Source organism: Toxorhynchites rutilus, chromosome 3, assembly GCF_029784135.1.
Source record: "Toxorhynchites rutilus septentrionalis strain SRP chromosome 3, ASM2978413v1, whole genome shotgun sequence".
Lineage (NCBI taxonomy): Eukaryota > Metazoa > Arthropoda > Insecta > Diptera > Culicidae > Toxorhynchites > Toxorhynchites rutilus.
Window position 1 is genome coordinate 13,843,080 of NC_073746.1, and position 18,981 is coordinate 13,862,060.

General features: G+C 38.4%; 1 protein-coding gene across 2 annotated transcripts in view; it reads right to left on the reverse strand.

The window, feature by feature from the left end:
* LOC129779100 (protein turtle) overlaps positions 1–2,318 on the reverse strand; it is a 111,778-nt gene extending 109,460 nt beyond the window's left edge. Inside the window, exons 1-2 of one of the 2 annotated variants that reach the window (XM_055786371.1) lie at positions 2,000–2,318; positions 1,136–1,898 (exon numbers count right to left, since the gene is read on the reverse strand). The gene's annotated coding sequence lies outside the window, so the exon portion shown is untranslated. The remainder of the gene's footprint in view (positions 1–1,135; positions 1,899–1,999) is intronic. The other variant, XM_055786370.1, reaches the window with a different exon arrangement.
* Positions 2,319–18,981: the final 16,663 nt, after the last annotated feature.

An 18,981-nucleotide genomic window follows, 5' to 3' on the forward strand; every position in this document is an offset into this window, starting at 1 on the left:
CTGAGTGACACAGCAGTTAACGACGATCGAAATATGTTACCAGCCAACGGTAGAATTTCCGTAATAATGAAACAAATACAATACTCACTAGAGCAAACTTGTATGAGAGCATCGAAGTTGGCGAAGTGTATGATAATCCATTATCCGATTCCTGTTCCGTTTATACCCATTGAAAAGTGGATTAGGAATAGCAATTAAGTTCATCAATATACCAATTATACATGATCCTAAATGATTCTAAAGAACAGCAAAATATAATTACAGTACCCATTTCAGCAGTATGGTGATACATGATTTTCCATTAAAATCGTACCAATTTCACCGGCAGCTGTGTATGACCACTTTCGATAACTGTTTTGCTATGGAATGTCATCCAAACGGAAGGCTGGCCTGGGAGCCATTGCACAGGGAACACAATCATAATCATGCTTATCCAGTTACGATCCACTCATCTCCCATCGATGTTTTTATCAACCATTAGAACCATTAGCTATAAGGGGAATCGTATGGTGGCACAGCGACAAAACTTTACGGGGATTATATCCGGATCGGAAGACACATCCCGATAGTATTCAGAATGATCCGGTTTGCCTCGTGTGTGTGCGCCGGTATGGGAGGCACATTTCAAGTGAAGTGGAGGGAGGAACAAACAGATGAAGTAACAAATTGAAATTATTTTTCCCAATATTTGCATTTCTCACCGTAACGATGGGAAAATATATTTGGAGAAGATATATGATAAATAGCTTTAGCAAATCTTACGGCAGGATAGGAGGATACGTACCGTCGTAATCTTTTGGGTAAACAGATGAAACGAATTGAGAATCTTTTTTTTTTAATATTGAATATTCGCCATGGGATGATGGGACCACTCATAACATGAGCACCATGGTACATTCAGCCCACAACAATTCCTCCTAATTTCAAGCATACTTCGTTACCTCGACCCACGGATGATATCGACAACCTACGCCAATTACATATTTACGTAATAATCAATACTTAATACATGAATAAATTTAGCAACGTGACCGCTCCCATCCACCCACAACTTGCCTTCGTACCCAAACATCGTGGAACTCCCCAGCTTTAGCTAGTTCATAGGGAAAGGCCACATCGACCCATTGTGACTTACCTTCTCAGTAACGCCCCAGTCGAGTTATGTTTTAGTTACAGCTGCTCCGCATTAAAATCCTGCACTTGCTGCTAGACGCCAAAGCGTGTGAAATTTAAATCCTTTTCCGTTCTTCCTCTCGACTTTCCAGCAAGGGTGTGCAAAAATGTGTGAGAGAGAGAGTGCTCTCGGAATACACGAGCAGCCACTCTTGACACTCCACGAGACTGCGAGGCGATGGCCTGTTACGTTGTTTAATCCTTCTCACCAGGAATGGATCGAACACTAAGAGACCACTACCACTACACCACACAGCACACTACACTACTGTTTCTCACTCGAGCGTCAAGCGAAACGAGGACGAACGTGCGTGAGAGAAAGTGAGCAACAACAAAAAAAAAAAGTGTAATCCTTTCGCACTCCCCGATTGCGTCCTTTCGATGTGTTCGGACCGTTTTCTCTTCTTGCTTCAGACACTCTGCTGGGATTCGCGAACGTATTTGCGTGTGTGAATGTGTGTTGTATTTTCACTCTAGACCTTTTTCATCTCAACAGTTTTCCTTTATTTTTTTTTTCGTTCACTTGATTTTCGATTTTTCACATTTAACTTTTCCACCCACTTCAGCTGGTTTCGCTTTCCATCTTTGATCAGCACTTTTTTCACCGCCTGCTTGAATCGGACACCACTTTTCGGAGAGATTCCCACAATCTGGTTAACCAATCACATTTATTTCACTTTTCTATGATTTCCGTCACTGGACCTTTCCGGAATAGAACATCTGTCCTGAAAAAAAAACCGTCATATCTTTCCTCGGAAGAAAACGCACCTTCGGGAACAGCCCAAATCAACTTGCTTTCATTCGAACGAAGAAAAAATAGAATTACCAGCAGGTGTCGATCGCAGGTTCTTCCTCCTACTCGGTATTCGCTGATTCTGTGTTCTTGGTGGCAGTTCCAGCTAAGAATTGTGCTACGATATACCTTTCCTTTTTTTTGCTTCCCCCCAAAGAGGACGTCACCGTTAATATGTTAACACACCCGTTTTATGTTAGCCAAAAAACCGAATGAGCCACTCTGCGGAGCAGAACCGAAAAGCCGAGAATTCAGCGGAAAAGTAGGCGAACGACTATCGCGAGAGAATCTCCTCGTCGATATGCTGTGGCGGTTTTACAGTAAACAGTGCTTGATTCTCAGGGGGATGCACACCAATGATGGCGAGCGAAGTCGGCCAACATATCGATACTTCATTCTGAAGAACGTACGAGCAAAAGCGGGAGAGATGATGAAAAAGGAAGAGAGTGTGGAGTATAAGCTGAGAATTGTTGAGTTGGTTTAATGGTGTTTGTGACTATATTGCACACCTTGCTGTTGAAGATTCGCAGCGCGTGGAGTGGATTCTGCCGGTGGGTTGAGAGAATGTTGATCTCTTCGAAACTGGAAACACCGACTGATGAAAAAATGTGGATATGCGAAATGAGGGGCTGACTTTTTATTTGAGGGGCTTAGAATGCAAGGGGTGTAAGTGACTTGATCGATTTCTCTTCATCAACTTTTTCTTCAGTTAATAACTCAACTTCAAAAACGTTCCAATTTGAGTTTGCTATAGAATCCGATAGATGAGGCTCTGACCTGTCTTCCGCATTGTCAAATTCAGCTAGGAATGTATTTGCAGCTAAGTTATGACCAAAAGAGAGAGTCGATGTAGAGAAATCGATCAAATCACTTACACCCCTTTCATTCTAAGCCCAAAATATATTGCATTCATTTATTGATTGGAGCTGATAGATCCAGTAAAATTAGTCCAAGACATGTTTGTTGACGTATTGTTGACGCAGGACAAACAAATTATTTCCTTGTTTGGATGTTATGGATATTACTTTGGAATGAAAGGAAACTTTAATTCAAATAAACTTTAAAGTGTAAAGCCTCTATAATACAAAACACTAAGCCTCAATTTTAACCAGTTCATGCTCCCCTTTGGCGCCGATTGTTTGCACCCAAAATATTCACTTTGGCAAGCTCAGTGCAATAAGTGAATTGCCACTAACAAAACAATTGAATCTTTTGTTTGAAAATCCCCATAAGTGCATTTAACGCGCTTGGGTTGTGTGGCAAGCACAACGATATGCTCGCTGCTCAAGGGTTGTCGAACTAATTTCCAATCCGAAAAATACTTTAGACAATGGCGGGATTCGAAGCCCCCCCCCATCCTTCGGCTCGGGAAACCGACCCGCTTGTCATCTGCGCTATTGCCAATTTTTGCCAGATATTGCCCGATTTTACAATCACTTAATTTTTTTTTTTGCAGCTGCTAAAAAAGTGTTATAAGGCATGTAAATATTGTATATTTATAAAATGAAATAAATTTTATTTGCAAGCAAACTTTGGAATGGTTTTATTGGACAATTCATATCATGAATTTTGTTACTTGAAATGGATTATTAACCATGTTCATCTCGGGTTTCTGTGTTATATATGTTACATTCGGAATACAGGCTTTCAAAGGGTTTCTGTGTTTCAAAGTTACTAGCTGACCCGGCAAACTTCGTCCCGCCCAAAATTTGTTTTTTGTTATCAATACCTTAAAACATTCACGTTTTCTTACTAAGCGCAAGTTCATGAGTCCAATCGCAGAACTGTTCATTGATTGATCTTCTAATTGACCCCGTTGAATTTACCTATTACTTAAAAAATGCTAGTATTTCTACCGAAACTCATCATTATAATGTCGGATTATTTTCAGACATAATTCTCGTTCGAGATTTTTCAACCACTTGCAAATAACATGTTTCTGCATTACATGGATTAACCTCAATATACCTAATTTGGTTTCATTTACTTGAATAGTTCTCGAGTAATACAAAAATTTGTTTGCATGGCAGCCTCCCTAAGAGAGGTGGTGGATACTGATGATTGTTGCGTGGACGTAGTTATTCTGTAACAACACAAAGATGGTCAATGGGGGCCCTGAGTTTTGAACTCACGATCGATCGCTTACTAAACGAACGCGCAACCAATGTGGTTACGGAGACACCCAATTATACAATATGATGTAAAAAATTTCAATCAAGTTTTCACATTCGAAAACTGGCCTCGAGTATTGTAATCTGATAGAAATTACACCAACGAGTTTGGGACCCAAATTATGGCCCCTAATTGAAAGTCGGCATCGTACCACTGCCATCGCGAAATGATGGAATTGAGCTTCGTCTACGAGTTTAAGGGAACGTCAAAGATAATAATTGATATTCAGGTGGAATAAACACGTTAATAAAATTTAAATTATGAATGAAAATTAACTTCTCCGTGTCAAATTAGTTTTATGAAAAACACTTTTTAGTAGGTAGTGGAAAAATCTCATACAAAATTTGTTTTTGAAGACAATTTTATATTATAATGAAATGTTTCAGTAAAAATGCCGGAAATACATAGACAAATGGTTACAAAAGAGTCAAGAATACGTGTTTAAAGTAATAAAAATAACATGTGGGTATTTTCAATCAAATTTTAACACGTTTGATTTGTATGTGTGAAGCTAAAAATAATAATTACGACCGAATCGCGTAGAAATACATAACCAATAATACACATAATCACATTGGAGGGTAAAAACATGAATTACTACTACACGATAAAACCACCAATTGAGCACAAATTGATTGGACAACATGCAATATAACATAAAATTAATGCCTATTATCGGTAAATGGAGAATTATTCTTTTTTCGCATCAACTCACATTGTGATCTAACGCCCGAAATTAGGCAAAAATACTGCTCGTTGCGTCGGGGAGGAAGCGAGTGGATAGTGCAATCGAAAGAAAACATACCCAATTAAATCGTCAAATTGTTAACTTTATTTACTGTATTCACTGTTAATTTTTTTTTATCCCATTTATTTATTTATTAGGCTCATTAGCATTTAGCTGTAACAGAGCCGGGTTTATTCGTGTACATGTACATATGTTTATGTTTCCATAAATTGTGAATTACACAGTAGTTAGTAGTAGCCATTTAGGCGTTAAGTTTTCTGTTCCATTACATTATGGTAAATTACACAGTAGTAGCCATTTCGGCGTAAGGGTATTCTTTCTGTTCTTCCATTGTTCAGCAGACCGGACAGCGGAGACAGTTGATATTGATCATTGTTGGGTTATTTATAGAACAGCAGCCCGATGTTTCTTGCAGAGCAGAGCATTTTGTATGGATGAATCGATCTAATTTCGACCGTGGATCGATCTCCATCGCTGATGATGTTTGCGTGGACGTAGTTATTCTATAACAACACAAAGATGGTCAATTGAGGGCCCTGAGTTTGAACTCACGATCGATCGCTTGGTAAGCGAACGCGTAACCAAGTGGCTACGAAGACCCCCCATTCACTGTTCATGTTTCAAGCAAAAAAAAAGAGAAATTTGGATAAATTTCCTTCTAATGATATATAACACAACATATGTCGCAATGACTATTTTGAGTAATATGCGTTTGAAAACACTTAATAAATCGTTACATTTTTCGTAGAGTGATATATAGAAATCAAAGACATAGTCTTATGTCAAAAACTACAGGTATTAAATAATACTTTTCTTTTATTCGATAAAATGGTTAATTTTCTTTTTTTTTATTCTCGGGTCCAGACATCCAGACAGATCCATTTTAAGACAAAAAAAAAGATCACATTTTTTCACAGAATCCGTCTTGAGCGCATTATTTAAGGTAATAGTGTGTTTAAATTTTTCACTTTTATGTTCTGAAATTTTTATCCCCCTGATTTTAAAGGTAGTTCCAGATAGTCGACACTCTGTGATTCAAATTGGTTTAATCTTTTCAGATTGAATATACTAAAAAGATTGGAATTTCAATTAGACACAAACACCACTACCGACGACTTGTGGGCTCACTTATATTGTGGAATGAAATACGAGCACAATATCCAAACGTGCATAAAATTGCTATGCAATTTTTGTGTAATTCAGCTACATTTGCATCCGCAGGGCAGATCATGACTAATCAAAGACCGGTCCAGTTCTAACTTAGACATTGTCTTATTCCTGCAATCGATCGATAAAAGTGTTTGTTTTTCCTGAATTTCTTTAAAGTGTGAGATCACTGAAAAATTGCGGTTTTACGCTGTATCGTTTCAGTGTCTACTGCACAGGAAATGACACCGAAACAGTTGAACGTAAAATCGAACATTATTCACCGTTTTCGCATCTTCTTGCGGAGCTGTGCGATAAATGTATACAGTATATAATAAGAAATGTATATAGTATGTAATGTAAATCAATGTAGAATAGGAGATTTTCACCAACTCTAAAAGGTCCTGTTACCCTATTGTATAAAATGCATTTTCGATGGAAAAGTTAACTTTAATTCATATGTTTCAATAGGAGTTAAGAGTTAACACTGTTTCGAATAAAGTTTGTTACACAATGCTTAGCTTATGTTTTATACGCCCCATTACCATTTTACGCAGCATCACTAGCAACTAGAATGACAAACACAAGTAATTATAACGTTTCGAATATACAACTACAAGTAACTGAAACGGCAAGCAATTTCTAGCGAGTGACAAATATTAGTCTAACTATTTATTTCTCTCAGTGTTACGATTAATCGTTCCGAACAACAAACTGCTGAAAAGTATTCAATTAGTTGATGAACGATTTATTACAAAAATCGGGGATCACTAAATTGACCTGGTTTCGATTTAAGAAGCCAAAAAGTGCATGATTTTTTCCACCGCCAGACTTTAAGTCTTTCGAGTGAGAAAACTTCTTGAACTGCGAAAACTTGGAATGAATTTTCTTGCCATTAGAGGTTTTTCGGTCAGTACACCCAAAATTGATTATTAGCTCATGTTTTGTCATCCCGATTTATGACATTAAATGGGACATAACATAACAGAAAATGTCATGACTCACAAATACTGGTAAGCATTTGTATGATATACAAGGTACAGCAATATAAGTTTAAAGGGTGTGTCACATCAAATTGCATCACGGAAAAAACGCTGTAGAAATTTAATTTTTAGGAATTATATCTTCAGCTTTCGCTTATAATCAGATAAGAGTGTATAGATCACGTTGGCCATGCTTCACTGTCAATTTTTCGTAAATGTCGTCGAACGAAAAAGAGCGTCGTGAATTAATCCTGCGCACTCATTTCGAGAATCCGGAGTTGTCACATCGGGACATCGGTAAGATGCTGGGAATCGTCCAATCCACGGTCAGCAGAGTACTGAAACGATACTTCGAGAACCTAACCATCGACCGGAAGGTGAAGAACGGCAAAAATGGATGCTCCGTCAGTGAAAAAGATCACAAACGCGTAGTTAAGCAGTTTAGACGTGATCCGAGAAGTTCGGTCCGGGATGTCGCCAATAAGCTGAATTTGTCAAGTTCATTCATCCAGCGGACCAAGCAGCGGGAGGGCCTGCGTACATACAAGGTTCAGAAGGCTCCTAACCGCGACGAAAGGCAAAACATGGTGGGGAAGACGCGAGCCCGGAAGCTGTACACCGAAATGCTGACGAAGCCGCATTGCCTGGTAATGGACGACGAAACCTACGTCAAAGCGGACTTTCGTCAGCTGCCGGGCCTTTTGTTCTTCTCCGCAGAGGACAAATTCAGCGTTCCGGAGGAGATTCGCAAGCAGAAACTATCCAAGTTTGCCAAAAAGTACATGGTGTAGCAAGCGATATGCTCTTGCGGAAAGCGGAGCGCCCCCTTCGTGATGACCGGCACGGTAAACGGACAGGTTTACCTTAAGGAGTGCCTACAGAAGCACTTACTACCACTATTGAAGCAGCACGAGGGCCCGACCATCTTCTGGCCGGATCTCGCTTCGTGCCACTATTCGAAGGACGTGTTGGAGTGGTACGAAGCCAACGGGGTCACCTTCGTGCCAAAGGAAATGAACCCGCCCAACGCACCGGAGCTTCGCCTAATAGAGAAATATTGGGCGATTATGAAGCAGGCCCTCCGGAAGAACCCAAAAGTTGTCAAATCGGAGGCGGACTTCAAGAGAAAATGGATTTCTGTTCAAAAAAAAACTACAACCTGACGTTGTACAGAACCTTATGGACGGGGTAAAGAGGAAGGTGCGAGCATACGGGCTTGGGCTCGAAGTATGAATAAAAAGAAAATGCCAAAAGTTGTTTAATAGTTTTTATTTTACTGTCTAAAATTTTCAAAAGGATCGGTCTACTGGGCTAATTTCTACAGCGTTTTTTCAATTTGATGTGACACACCCTTTAATACGAGCAAGCGAAACAAAAGACAAATTAGCTTTCTGCATACTTAGCCACATACACGGCCCAGACCGAGATAGATATTGTTCTCCTTCATGCGCTCCTTTTTTACTCTTAGAAAACACTTCCCAACTTCATTTTATAATCAGGTGCAATAGTATCACGTATTTGCTGAACAATTGCTGAAGCATCATTAGCCATGTAGCATGGTCGTATAAAATATCTTTGCATTCCAGCCGGCCTTGGTTCGATCCCAATTGACGTCGTATGGACTTTTTTTTGGCACAATCCCAAATGAAATGAGAAAAGAAAACAGAAAGAGATGTCTGCACGCATACATACAAACCATGTTTAAGCTTTTAAAACAGCTCATTATTTGCGCATTTGACTCTCCAGCACACGGAATGGCATCATTTCTGCCAACGCTAGTTTCGGTGTGCTTCCTACGAAATAGGTGAGTAGTGGGACACTTTTACGGGAAACAACGAAATGTGTTGTCTAACAAATCAATTACAGTTCTCAGCTTGGGGTTTCCAGGAGATGCTTTGCCTGTCAAACCATTACGATGATGTCGTATCATTTTAACCATAAGTATTTCCTCTAAATGGTTCTCCTAATCCATCCGAGATATTTCTCTTCCGATGAAATTTTATATTGATCAAGTTTCATGTCCGGATCCCAATCCGAATCAGAGAACATTCCGATTAAATTGAGTTGCACATGCTTCTTACGGCTCGGATGTAAACAATGAATGAAATTGCATGTCTATCATAGCGTTGCCTAAGGTGATAATTATAAACTAGACTTATGGAGTTTCTCAAATAAACGAATATTTGCAATCCTGATTGAAGGGGGTTCGTAGAACTCACATTCTTTGAAATTTTGATAATCGATTTAGGTACCCTCAAGGATTCAAAAACTGCGCATGGAATCACAGAACAGAATAGTCTAACGGCATCAAATCGCGTGACCAAGGCGGCCAATTGACTGGGCCATCTCGTGAGATAACACGCTCACCAAACTTGGTTGTTAAATTCGCTGTGTGGATTGTGGCGCCGTCCTGTTGAAACCACATATTGTCCAAGTCCATATCATCCAATTCGGTTATCATTGAGCGGTAGTGATTCTTATTCACAGTAACGTGCCGGTCTTGATCATCACGGAAGAAGTACTGTCCAATGACGCCGCCGGACCATAAACCGCACCAAACCGTAATTTTTTTCGGGATTCAACGTTAACTCATGGAGTACGTGAGTTTGTACGAGTACGGATTGCTGCCTGACCTATAACGCATATTTCGCTTATTGATGAAGCCATTCAGCCAGAAATCAGCCTCATCGTTGAAGATGATTTTTCGATGAAAGTCCGGATCATTTTCAAGTTATTGCTCAGCCCAATCCATGAACATACGACGCTTCAAGCGCTTTCAGTTCTTGCGTTAATTTGATCTTGTAAGGATGTAGGCCAAGATCCCTTTGCCAAATTCGCCACAACTACGTGACAGAGATGCCCAACGCCTGAGAACGACGTGTGAGACTGATTTGGGACTTCCTCAATTGGTACGCTAGCGGCAGCAATATTCTCAACACTACGGGCACTTCTTTGTCTCACTGGCACGGGAACATTTTGTACTGTTGTCAACTGTTGATCTGGCAGGACGATTATGTCGACCATAAATTGGACGTAGCGCTCTTAAAGTTGAGGCCATTGACTCCGAAGTGCGGTAGTAAATTTTAATAATATAGACTCGAAAAATATACATCAGAAAATCGGTATAGTAGACATACCCCAACATTCAAAAACACAGTTTTCAATAGAATGTGAAGCTTTTGGTAGTAGATCTCCCTATTATTTATGACAAAAGATACAATTTCAAGTATAGTAGTCAAAACATTGCTCCGGCAACACTGCAAATATTTACTGTTGATTATGCTACTGCGCTTTGTATCGATTTTATTCTCCTTTTCATCACAAACCACAGTGTTCATGAGAGAGAGCAAACTTCACACAAAAATCGATTTTCAAATCACTCTGCTCCAGCATTCTTCTCATTCTCTATTTTCCGTTGTTCCTGCTGTTCCATAGCTGTCGACCCGCTCCCATCACTGCTTCCTCTGGTAGTTACAGCAAGCCAAACATCGTAAACACAACCAGTAGAACCGGAGCAAAGCAGAGAGCCCACTGGGATCCCAATACCATACGCTCCCCCACACATACGAAAAACGTCTCCAGCGCCCACAAACACACCCGTGCGAAAAGTATGCAAAGATTTTTCTTGTCCCACTGGATACTTCCACAAATTGGAATGAAAATTGGTCGGACTTCTATTGACGATTTTGCGCCAATCACACACCTAAAATTGTTAAATTTCTTCACTGGTTCATTCGTACGACACTTGAACACACTTTGCGCGCACTTTCGGGCCGAATTTCATTCATAAACCACCCAAAATAAGCCACTTCAACGGAGCCAGATGTCGCTGTCACAAGCAGATATTCTACACTCTTCTAGCATCTCAATTCGGTCTGAGATCCAACCAATCCGCGGAGGCTCTCTCGCTCCAGGCTGCAAGTTTAGTCCCGAACGCATCATCATCAACAACATCCATGTATCGTAGCACAAGACCCGACCCTCGAGCGAGGGCTGTTTGGGGCGAAAACTGGTTTTTTGGCTGCGGCGGAAAAGACGGCTGGTTCTTGTTTTTGCGCAATGCAAATGGTGTGATGCTGTGCTGGCATTTGGAAACGGTCTTTAGCTGGTGGTGGTCACCCGCTCTGCTACGCGGTCACCGAAATACCATCATCCCAGCGCGCTTGTCGATCGGGAGAAATTGGGGTAAGCGAGTGCTGCTTTTTACCACCAAACACGCACAGAATGAGAACATGGAGCAGGTCCAGCAGCGTGCGAAGCGCAGTATGCACGCTTTGGCGCTCGGGTACTCATGCCCGTACGAATCGGATGCTGCGCAATCATAGAGTGGAAGAAAGGCTTTCTTTTCTTGAAGAAAGAAACCGTTACTTGCTGCGTATCAATGCTTTTGACATATGGTGAACTGATTATGGGGATAACGGATGCGTGAGGAATACGGTGCGTCTCCACTTTATTATTGCAGATGGATTATTATTTTAATAGTAAAAGTATTCTTATTTTCCACCATTCCAATATACTCGTACTACACCGATAATTTTTTTTTTATAGTTTGAAGTAGAACTACTATCGATGGGGGTGAAATTGGATAACAAATGGAGAAAGTTTCTATTATATCTTGACAAATATTGCGAATATTTTTAAAAGCTTTGAGCCGTTTAATAAGAGACATATTTCCACAACTTCCAATGCATAATTATTATTATTATTTATTATACATTTACTTAAACCTAATCGTAAACTAGACGCGAACACATTAAAAAAGATCTGGATACAAAACAATCAACCCAGCAAACATTAAATCCTATAATTTTGCACGTGCCAAGTCTTACAAGAAATCCGAATAAATCATAATCGCATATAATATCAATCAAAGTATGTGTCGTGTATGTTTGAAATCGCATAAAATGCAAAAACTCGATTTTATATACCATTATCACATTAAGTCGCAATTCGGTATAACAAACATCAGTTTTATGATGTACATTGTCGTAAAATATATTTAATCCGCATCATATGCGTATATTACGCTGATGCAGTTTGTGTGTCGTATAAGCGTATAATTTAAATCGATTCAGTACTGTAGCAAATCGTGTTGCATGCTGAAGAAAATCATGAAACAGTAAATCATATTAGATCCTAATAAAGAACATATTACATCATATTGAAATGTCAATGAAATGCTGATTGTTGGCTTCGCCAACAGGAGTGCAGTTTCCGAAAAACAAATCACCACTATTTTTGCTGGGTATATTAAAATTTCCTATAATTAAATTTTAATTAGTTACATATGATTGTTTCTGGTCTAGTTAGTAAGTCTTACGTTTTAGTGACTCCTGTTGGCTGTTCTATCAGGAAGCCTCCTCAGGTGTATTCAATACGCCTTTTAACTAGCCTATTTATTTTAAGTATAATGTTAGAAATAAGTTAAGGTTTAATTTAAGTAAACTTAAGTGCTTACCCTTTATAGTAGATAAATCACTTAGCAGTAGAATCATTTAACTGAGGCTAGGTGTATGCTTGGTGCTAATCTATGAATGAATTAATTTTTAACTCGAATTCAAAATCAAATAATTTTGTTTCTTTTACCTGATCTAGAATTTCAAATAATTTAATTTTCATTGAAAATCTTCGCACTTCGCTACTCTCTTCTCTAACTATCTCGATTTTCTTTTCAACAATGCCTACTAGATTTTTCCTTCTAACAATGGTTGCTATAGTTTCCTTTTTTCCACTATTTCCATCCATTGAACTCAAAACTCTGAACAAGATTCGAAGAGGCAATTGGATGTTAAGGTACGCTCAGCCTGAGAGGCGTAACAGCTGATGCACTCGAATGTTTCAACCGCTGTTGAATTAAATTTCAGATAGCCGCGCGAGATAGCTGGTGGATGATAATCCAGACGACCGGAGTTCGAACACACATCGGAGCAGTTTTCACCAAACATTAATCTGTGCCATTTTAAACATTCATATTCCACTCCCAACACAAGTCAATCAAATAATTATAATTTCTACAAACAAAAATACTCATATATAAAAATGGCGATTCGTGAGGCTATAATAAACATTACACGAAAATATTTTGCACCATTTGTTTTTTTTTCTATGTCTGTAATAAATCGTATATGAGTATGGCAAAAGTCGCTATTATAGCCGGTCAAAGTTGCATATTCATCCAAACAAATTCGGTAAGCATTTGCCATGTAGGTATATAGCCTCCACTTTTGCATGCATATGCCAGTTAGGCGCATTATATGCCAACCAAATTTTAAGGCATATGATGTTGTATATACGCTTGTTATGCGATTTAATGTTTGCTGGGAATTAATTGAAAGAATACCGTAAAATAAATTCTTAAGCCTAACACGGGACACATTGAAAACGAAACAATTGTAACACTTGTTGAACGCCTTGCACATGCCGGGTATCGGCTCATTTGCACCATAGTTCGTGCGAAAGACTGGGACGTTTAAAAAATAGTAAGAACGTAGATTCACGCGTCTGATGTTCAGTTGTTGCAATAATGCACCACAATCAATATCAGACCGCAACAGATCAGCGATAAATATAGATTTCGAAACGTCGTGGCGACGCTTAGTAACTGTAGGTCCAATAAAATGCATTGGCATTTATAATCTGGAAGATTGAGTCAATTACTCCAAGGTAACCAACGAAGAGCAAACCGTACGAATTTTCGTTGGATAGATTCGATGCGATTCACACCGTTACCGTAAAAAGGAGCCCATACTACCGAGCAGTACTCCAGTGTTAAACGAACCAAGGATGAGTAGAGACCTTTCAAACAAGAAACATTCCTGAATTCTTTGGCGAACCGAAATATGAAACGGAGTTGACTTGACGCCTTGGCGGAAACGTAATCAACCTGATCCTTAAAGGTTAGTTTCGAATCAAGTATGACACCCAAGTCTTTGATGTTTGACTCACGATTGAGAATATGATCCTTCAGGGAATATGCGAAACAGATTGGCGATTGTTCCTGCAGAACGTGATAACTGCATATTTTGAGGCGTTTAGCACCATTCTGTTTTTGTGACACCAATCAGCGAAAACGTGTAACTGCTGCTGCAGAAATAAAGTGTCATCTCGGTCCTTTCCCAGCAAACATTAAATCGTATAATTTTGCACGTGCCAAGTCTTACAAGAAATCCGAATAAATCATAATCGCATATAATATCAATCAAAGTATGTATCGAGTATATTTGAAATCGTATAAAATGTAAAAACTCGATTTTATATACCATTATCATATTAAGTCGCAATTCGGTATAATAAACATCAATTTTATGATGTACATTGTCGTAAAATATATTTAATCCGCATCATATGCGTATATCACGCTGATGCAGTTTGTGTGTCGTATTAGCGTATAATTTTAATCGATTCAGTACTGTAGTAAATCGTGTTGCATGCTGAAGAAGATCATGAAACAGTAAATCATATTAGATCCTAATAAAGAACATATTACATCATATTGAAATGTCAATGAAAGGCTGATGCACTCGAAAGTTTTAACCTGAGACGAGACATGACATGACTTTTTCTGTCAAACTCGGACCACTTGCAACTCGACTCCTGATTGGTTGATGAGACAAACAGTTGACAAAGATAAATATACTAAAATGGAATTTCCAACATTTTCACAGTGTTGCGAAATATATTCAAAATTGACTAATAGTTGCATTCATATTTCAATTTAGCGAAAATTTCTATTATGGATTCTTTGTATATTTTCGTTTCTGCTACGTCCTGTGTTCAGTTCCCGAAGAGAGGGAAACATTGTACAGTACTGTGTTTTTGAACGATGTCAGAGTTGAATTTTAAGGCCTTATTTCCGTATACACTGCACGGTGAAAACGAAATGAAGTGTATCCGCGATGACAACTATACAATGTTGACACCTGGAAACAAAATTAGTTTTTAACAAGGCTTACTACTCTCACCACATCAGATTAGCCGGCCCGAAGGCAGTTTTAAATTTGTCAAAATCTGAATGAAAATTTTTACTTGGCGTTGTTTATTTACTTGAAGCACGACTTTCTTATCATAACTCAACCCATTTTCTATACACTTTCCGATATTCTCATTAAAATTTATTATAATATAAAATTATCTTCAGATACAATTTTTGTGAGAGATTATTTCACCATATGAAGAAAACAAATTTTTCCATTCACATTGAACATTAATTCGATACGGAGAAGTTAATTTTCATTCAATTCATGTATTTCAACATATCATACTCCTGTTATCAAATCTACGTTTTCTATTTCTTTTTGCTTTCTCTGCATTTAAATTTGTTTTGGTTACCAAAATAACAAGAAAAAACTAACTGTTTAAAATATGACACCCGATTTTATAATTAATATGAAAAATTGTACAGCTCAAATAATACATGATACGAAGAACACATGTTTCTCTTATGGGAAAATAATCTTCCGAAATTTTATAACATTTGGCAACCTTCACATCTCGCGTGGCTCGGCTCCCTGTTATCTAGCACTTGGTTGACGAAAATGCAGAAAGAAGAGTAAGAAGCCAGTTGTCACGTCTTGTCTTAGGTTTTAACCGCTGTTGAATCAAATTTCAGATAGCCGCGCGAGATAGCTTGTGGATGATAATCCAGACGACCGGAGTTCGAACCCGCATCGGAGCAGTTTTCACCAAACATCAATCTGTGCCATTTTAAACATTCATATTCCACTCCCAACACAAGTCAATCAAACAATTATTATTTCTACAAACATAAATACTCATATACAAAAATGGCGATTCGTGAGGCTATAATAAATATTTCACGAAAATATTTTGCTTTTTTTTTCTATGTCTGTAATAAATCGTATATGAGTGTGACAAAAGTCGTATTTAGTGCTTTGACAATTCATGAATATACCCAGCAAACATTAAATCGCATAACAAGCGTATATATAACATCATATGCCCTAAAATTTGGTTGGCATATAATGCGCCTAACTGGCATATGCATGCAAAAGTGGAGGCCATATACATACCTGGCAAATGCTTACCGAATTTGTTTGGATGAATATGCAACTTTGACCGGCTATAATAGCGACTTTTACCATACTCATATACGATTTATTACAGACATCGAAAAAAAAAACAAATGGCGCAAAATATTTCCGTGAAATGTTTATTATAGCCTCACGAAACGCCATTTTTATATATGAGTATTTATGTTTGTAGAAATAATAATTGTTTGATTGACTTGTGTTGGGAGTGGAATATGAATGTTTAAAATGACACAGATTGATGTTTGGTGAAAACTATTCCGATATGGGTTCGAACTCCGGTCGTCTGGATTATCATCCACCAGCTATCTCGCGCGGCTATCTGCAATTTAATTCAACAGCGGTTAAAACTTTCGAGTGCATCAGCATTTCATTGACATTTCAATATGATGTAATATGTCCTTTATTATGATCTAATATGATTTACTGTTTCATGATTTTCTTCAGCATGCAACACGATTTTCTACAGCACTGAATCGATTTAAATTATACGCTTATACGACACACAAACTGCATCAGCGTAATATACGCATATGATGCGGATTAAATATATTTTACGACAATGTACATCATAAAATTGATGTTTATTATACCGATATGCGACTTAATTTGATAATGGTATATAAAATCGAGTTTTTACATTTTATGCGATTTCAAATATACACGATACATACTTTGATTGATATTATATGCGATTATGATTTATTCGGATTTCTTGTAAGACTTGGCACGTGCAAAATTATACGATTTAATGTTTGCTGGGTATTCATATTAGATCGCCATTCAGTTCCAACATAATCGCTATTATAGCCGGTCAAAGTGGCATATTCATCCAAACAAATTCGGTAAGCATTTGCCATGTATGTATATGGCCTCCACTTTTGCATGCATATGCCAGTTAGGCGCATTATATGCCAACCAAATTTTAGGGTATATGATGTTATATATACGCTTGTTATGCGATTTAATGTTTGCTGGGTTATAACAGAATACAATTTGAAATCGTCGGCCTAAGACAGCTTCATGCAGCGAATAGAAAAATGAACGTCGTTCAAATAGAGTAAACAGATGAAGGGTCCTAGGTGACTACCCTGAGACACGCCAGAAGATACTGGAAACGATTCGGAAATATGATCACCTATTTTTACTGCCATATACCGACCGGTAAGGTATGAGCGAAGCCAATTAAGAAGAGAACTGTGGAAGCCAAGTAACTTTAATTTGGCAATTGCAATGTCATGATTATTTTTATCAAATGCAGCCGAGAGATCAGTGTAAATAGCATCGACTTGATGTTCCTTAGCCATCTCGCGTATGTATTGTACGAGATTTGTAGCAGTAGATCTCTTCGGCATAAACCCGTGTTGCTCAGAGGCAATGCAGCAGGAACAATTGTACTTCAAATAATCCAGCACCAACAGTTCAAATAGTTTAGAGACTGCACATAAAGCAGCGATACCGCGATAGTTCGTAACCGATTGCTTATAATATAGGAAAAACGAACGAGAACTTCCAGATCTCGGGGAAAATTCCAGAATTCAACGAGAGGTTGAAAATCGATGCTAATGGTGAGAACAAAACTTCAATGCAGTTCTTAATGACGAGCGAAGGTATTCCGTCTGGACCAACGGAGACAGAATTCTTGAGACGGAGGCTAGCCTTCCGTACGTCATCACCCGAATTTGGCGGATGCGGCCTAATAGCCGATATATGGTCTCTAGACAAATGTTCGTTGATGAAAACACTGCTAAACTGCGACCGGAACAGATCAGCAATTCCCACTGTATCCGTTGCCTCTTGATCTGCATTGAACATAGTAGAAGGCAACCCTGACTCTTTCCGTTGATTATTCACGTGTCTCCAGAAACTTTTTGGATTCACTTTAAGCTTGTTCTGTAGTTCACGTTGATGGGCTTGGTGAAGCCGATTGTTTAGTCGCTTACACTGTTTGTTGGCGTTGTTATAATTCCGTTTTGATACGACCGTACGCTATTTGCAAAATTTCTTTAAAGCAGCACGTTTATATGACTTTAGTCGCATCAGTCGAAGATTGGACCAAGGTGGGTTAGCAGGTGGGGACGGAATTTTCTTTGGTACGAACTGATCTATTGCATAAACAAAAATATTCGAAAAAACGGATGAGGCTGCGTTCGCGTCACAATCCCGAAGTTCATCGTACCAGTTGACATAATCAAAAAAAAAGCGATCATTCCCTCGAAGTCAACTTGACGATAATCGTAGGAAACATAATACATAATACTTAACTGAAGTACAAATAGTTATTATTTAATAATTCATCAAAGTTTGATGTGTAATCAGTCAATCAAATCTCATGCCCAGCATTATGCAGAACTACTAAAATTGAAAATATTGGATAGAATTATTCTTTAAAGTCTTGCCAGATAAGTCATTGATTTTGAACATCAAGCTTTTTTTCCATTCGAATTTCAATATTTTCGAAATAATCTCTTATTTACACTGAGTGGGGATGAGAATGGGTCAAGCACTAAATTGAATTCCATGCCAAAACGATATAGTGATTGTCAGATTTTCATGGAAATTAGTAGTTTTATTCCTCATCGTAAAATATTAGACCCGTTTTTTTCATCAGAGTGGCCATTTCCATTTTATGGTGGTCCGAAAAATCAACTTTTCCATCTTTTTTCCAAAAATGACCTTTTTCAATAATTCATAACTTTTGAACTACTGGACCGATTTAAATGATCGATAGATCAAATTAGGCTACTAGGTTAAATAAAAAACAAAGGTTGTCCATGATGATCACGACGATGCGCTTCGTTGTAAATGCCGGATCGGTTATATTCGGCGGACGCGAAGTGCCTCACGATGTCCAACTTGTTCGCTCCGGGGTACGAACAAACCGTCGAACGTAGTTGCTTGAGTGTTTCATCCATAGCT